We start from the raw sequence: 5,318 nt of genomic DNA on the forward strand, positions 1-5,318 counted from the left end.
TATATCCTAACTCCACCTCTTTAAAAAATATATTTTTATTGCTTTCAGAGAGTAAGGGAGAGGAGGGAGAGAGAGAGAAACATCAGTGATAAGAGAGAATTCATTGCTCAACTGCCCCTGCATTACCCTCCTCTTTCTCCCCACAGGGGGGAGTGATATTTCTATTTCTCCCTTTCCTTTTCTCTCTGAAATCTATAAAAGGAAAAGAAAAGAAAAAGAAATCCTAGGAGAGGGAAGAGCATATGTAAAGTCCCTGAGGCAAAAATGAGGACGGTGCATTTGAAGTAACAAAATAAGATCAGTGTGGCTGGAACACCAAGACAAGAGAGAGGGTGGGGCAGAATAAACCTCAGGAAACAGGAAGGACCCCAGGTATGGGGCATCTGGCAGGACATGTTATAAGGGTTTTGGAATTTATCGTAGGTATAATGGGAAGCTCTTGGAAGATTTTCAAGTGAAGAATGGAGGGGATGGGGAAGAATGGAAGAGAGAAGACCAAGTGGAGCATGTGTCATCAGGTGAGAGAGGAGGACTTCTACCCACGCGAGTTTTTTCATGTCTGCAGGTAAAGCTAGTGTGTAGGAAGCTGTATAAGCAGTTACTTTTACTCTTAAATAAATATTAGTTCAGTAGGAAAATACACATAAAAATTAATTTCCTATAAGCCTTTTGCTTGACCCATAATTGTCTTGTTTATAAAGCTAACAAAACGTAAAAGGTCCTTGATTAGTGCTTAATCAAGTGACATAGACTGCCCTTAAGCAGTCAGTCCCATTTACAACTTTGTTGATTAAATTTGTGTGAACCATTTAAGCTGTGTTTTTTCAGTAATTTAATACGTTGAAATTTAAAAACTATTGTTAGGTCAGATCAAATAATTAAATCAACACCCCCTTTCCTGGGAGCTGACCTTTTGACCGCATCGCATTCCCTTTTGCGAAGACCACATTCAACTTGCTAAGACCATTATCCTTCCCCTCTGGGCTCTTCCCAGAGAATTCTCCACCTGGAAAAATCCCACCTAGAGTCCTTTAAAATCTCTGACTCCTGGTTCCTGGGGGATGATGCAGTTTTGGGGCTCAGCCCATCTGGTTTTCCAGATGACCTAATAAATTTATAATCCTTTACTGCCATGTGCGTTCCTCCTTTGGTAACCCTAACATATTCTACATGTCCAGTTTAACACTTAGAATATTCCAAAGTACTTCACTCCTGTAAATATAATAAATTTATAAATATAAAAAGCTTAGGTGTTCGCTTCAGCAGCACATATACTAAAATTGGAATGATACAGAGATTAGTATGGCCCCTATGCAAGGATGACATAGAAATTTGTGAAGTGTTCCATATTTAAAAATAAAAAATAAAAAAAAAAAAACTCAGGTAATGTTAAACACTCCAATACTCTGTTAACTTAGCCAAATTCTCTCATATCTTTCAACTCAAAAATCACAAATATAAAGTAAATTATTTAATTACATATTTTATATTGAAATCACAAGGATAATCTGGAATGTACAATAATATGCCATGTTAAAAGTATATTATAAATGCTTTAAATCGCAAATCATGTAGATGATTACAAACTTATTCCTAATTTTTGCACATGAGAATTAATAGTCTATGCATGACATATCTTCATATCTATCGTTTAATCATGTTTAATTGTTGTTTAGTCATGTCCTTTCTGAGGTTTCCCCACTTGGGTTCAGTGTTATTATTTCAAACAAATGGAGATTGCTGGGCCCATTGTTTATGGCCCCTACCAGGTCACCATCCCAGCAGCAGGGCTTGCCAATTGGTCAAAGGGGACTTGAGATGAGGGCTTGTGGACTTCAAGGGTGATTCCTCTCCCTTGTGAGTGGGTACCTGGAGCTCTAACTTGACAGTCACATTGACAAGGGAGGCCTGAAGTTCAGTTCTTTTAAAAAGGGTTGGTGTCTTCTATGTCCTAATTATACCCTCGAAGGATTATTTTTTTTAAATATATTTGTATTGATTTCAGAGAGGAAGGGAGCGGAAGAGAGAGGTAGAAACATCAATGATGAGAGGGAATCATTGATGGGCTGCCTCCTGCACGCCCCACACTGGGGATCCAGCCCACAACCCAGGCATGTGCCCTTGACCAGAATCGAACCTGGGACCCTTCGGTCAGCAGGCCGACACTCTGTCCATTTAGCCAAACCGGCTAGGGCTGGAATGATTCTTCTGTGTGACTTGTGTGGACAGAAGCCAGAACCTTCACTGAGAATGTAGCAAACATTCCTCATGACTAGGCTAGATTTTTTTCATTTCTTGAAAAACAACACGATTGCATGAGAGTTGTGTTTCTTGAGAATTGTGACTGCTGACATATCTAAAATGTTAGAACCGAGTCCGTTTATTCAAAGAAGAGTGGAAGGCAGAGGATGACCCTAGGTTCCGCATTTGGCTTGCTCCTTGAGGGAGCGTTATAGGGGACAGGGGGCTTTGAGGTGGAAACTGCCCTCCACTCCTGCCCCTGCTTGGGGAGCCTGGTTAAGCCTCCCCAGGGAGCCTGTCCTCAGGTGTGGACCACGGATTCGGAGGCCTGGGCCAGTGTCTCAGGCTCAGCAGCTCCAGGGCCCAACAGGATAGGGAGGTGGACTCAGGCCTGATGGGGGTTAGGAGTACGGAGAAGGATCCAGAGGGGATCCTGGGATGGATGGGCCTCACCAGTCAGGACTGGACTGGAACCCTTCCCTTAGGCTGAGCTCAAGGCCCTTGCCCCCCTGCCCAACACGGGGAGTTTGGTCAGATCCTTAGCAACCAAGGCAAGTGCCCAGGGTTCTGCTCAGTCAGATGGCTTTGGGACCTGGGGCTGCGGGATGATTCCTTCTGGGTCAAGCTGAGGGAGCCAGAGGCAGGGCCACTGGGCTGTGCCCTGTGGTTTGGCCAGGAAAGATTGCAGGAGTTTTCATCTCTTCTTTCCCTGGAGGTGACTAAGGGGCAGCGCCACTGGCAGGCTCCTGGGGCATCATTCACAGTGCGGCCCCTGGAACACAATTCCACAGAATGCAGTTGTGTCTTGTCACCTTCCAGTTGGGGCTGCAGGGTCCCTGCACAGTGACACAATGGGTTTGTGACTGGCTCCCGGTTTTCCTGGGCTGCAGGGGGTTCCTGGGAAGTGCTAACACGGAAAGGAGTCAGTCATCCTACCGGGGGGTTGGGCAGATGGGTCTGGCTGCCACCACTACTCCTACCAAGTTCAAATTAAGCAATTGTGGGATTTCCCCCCAATATTTTTTCATTGTGGTAAAAGGCACATGAGATAAAACTTACCATTATACTCATGTTTAAGTGTACAGTTCATTGGTATTAAATATATTTATATATTGTGCAATCATCATCATCCATCCACAGAACTTTTTTCATCTTGCAAACTGAAACTAGGCCTATTAAACATAACTCCCCACTTCTTCTAGTCATTGGAAATCACCATCCTTCTTTCTGTCTCTATGAAGTTGACTGTTGAAGGTACATCACATAAAAGTGGGGTGATACATTATTTGTCTTTTAGTGACTGGCTTATTTCACTCAGCATAATGTCCTCAAGGCTCATCCATTTTTCAGCATATGCCATAATTTCTTTACTTTTAAAGACTGAATAATATTCCATTGTATACCTATTTTGCTTGTCCAGTCATCTGTTGATGGACACTTGGGATGCTTCCACATTTTTAGTTAGCTATTGTGAATAGTGCTGCTATGAACAGGGATGTACAAATATTTACTTGAGGCCATGTTTTCAATTCTTTTGAGTATATGCTGAGAAGTGGGATTGCTGAATCATGTGGTAAATCTATTTAAAAAATTTTAAGGAACTGGCACACTGCTTTTATAGCAGCTGCACCATTTTACAGTGCACAAGAGTTCCAGTTTCTCCACATCCTTGCCAACCCTTCTTATTTTCTGTTTTTGTTTAATTTTGTTTTGGTGGTAATACCGTACTATGGGTGTGAAGTGGTATCTCATTGTGGTTTGATGTAAGCATCTGTGTTTTTATCAGTTTTCTATAATGGGGTTCCAAGCAAGTTTGTTTGCAAAGAAAATGTTCTTCCACTAAAAAGAAAAATGTAAACCTCTGTTTTAATGGAAACAGCAGTCATTTGGCTAGACAGAGGCACTGCTTTAAGTGCTGAAATCCACCACTTACAAGGTATAGTGACGTTTGAGTAATTAAGCTCTTACAGTTACACGTGGTCACTGAAAGGAATAAGTCATATAAATGATCTGAGTGAAATCTTCCTACGTGTCCATATTGAGACCTTCCTCAGGGCTGATGTTCGTTCATTCAGTGGATGTTAATAATTGAACTTTTACTGTATGCTAGGCACTTTCTAGGCCCTTGGGAATACAGAGACAGACAGGAAGGCAAAATCCCTGCTCTTCAGGTGCTCAAATTTTAGTGGGAAAGGCAGACAAAACAGGGTAGTAGAGGATGGAGTTAAAAGCTAGGAGGATGTGATAGAGAATGCCTGAGGGTTTGGGTGGAAGTTGCTTAATGAGCTGGTCAGGAGAGCCCATTGGGAGAGGGTATCATTTCATCTAGAACCTCCTGGTTGAGAAGAAACCAGACTCAGATCAGGGGGAAGTGTGTCTGGGTCGAGGGAACAGCAAGGGCAGAGACCTGGAGGTGGGAATGGGCTTGGTGCATTAGACGAACCGACAGAGAGTGGGTGCCTGGAGAGAAGGGAGTGAGGGTCAGAGTGATTGGAGAAGAGGTCCATTGTCCAGGTTTTTTGAGTCCGTGACAACGGTTTGCATCCCATTTCACTGTCTCACTCACATGGGCACTGCAGGTAGTGACAAAGCAAGCCAGTGTGGCTGTATTCCAGTGGGGCCCTGGCTAGCTGTATCGTGGACAGTAGCTGGGGTGGGTTTAACATGAACTCTTGTCAGTTGCTTTAAGGAAAAACAAAGAAGAAAAGTCTGTGGGTTCCTTTCATCTCACACTTTATTTGCCCACTCTAGGTGAACAGAGAAAGGCTGTGCTTCCTTTCTCCCAACAACTTAAGAGCATGTAGAGAGAGAAATTGACACTTACATGGATGCCTCTGATGGCTGACTTTCTCCTCCCTGCAGACTGTGGGCTACTGTGTGTGTACAGGAGGGGCAGGGAGGCCCACACAGGCCTTTGCACCCTTGGCTCGCTGAACATCAGCTCTGGGGATGCGGGAGGCACATGTGGGCAGGAGGATGGAAGAAGCTGACTCAGGCAAAGTTACTGATGACACTGAGCATCTGTCTTCCAAGCTTTGGTCTTCCAAGCTCAGGCACTCGCCTTCTGAGCTTCAGTC

General features: G+C 43.8%; 1 non-coding gene across 1 annotated transcript; it reads left to right on the forward strand.

Moving 5' to 3' along the window:
• Window positions 1-1,250: 1,250 nt before the first annotated feature.
• LOC118726686 lies at window positions 1,251-1,354 on the forward strand. Its single transcript, XR_004990367.1, has one exon. It is a non-coding gene; the product is annotated as a U6 spliceosomal RNA (small nuclear RNA).
• The last annotated feature ends 3,964 nt before the right edge of the window (window positions 1,355-5,318 follow it).

Source organism: Pipistrellus kuhlii, unplaced genomic scaffold (genome assembly GCF_014108245.1).
Source record: "Pipistrellus kuhlii isolate mPipKuh1 unplaced genomic scaffold, mPipKuh1.p scaffold_m20_p_22, whole genome shotgun sequence".
NCBI classification, from domain to species: domain Eukaryota; kingdom Metazoa; phylum Chordata; class Mammalia; order Chiroptera; family Vespertilionidae; genus Pipistrellus; species Pipistrellus kuhlii.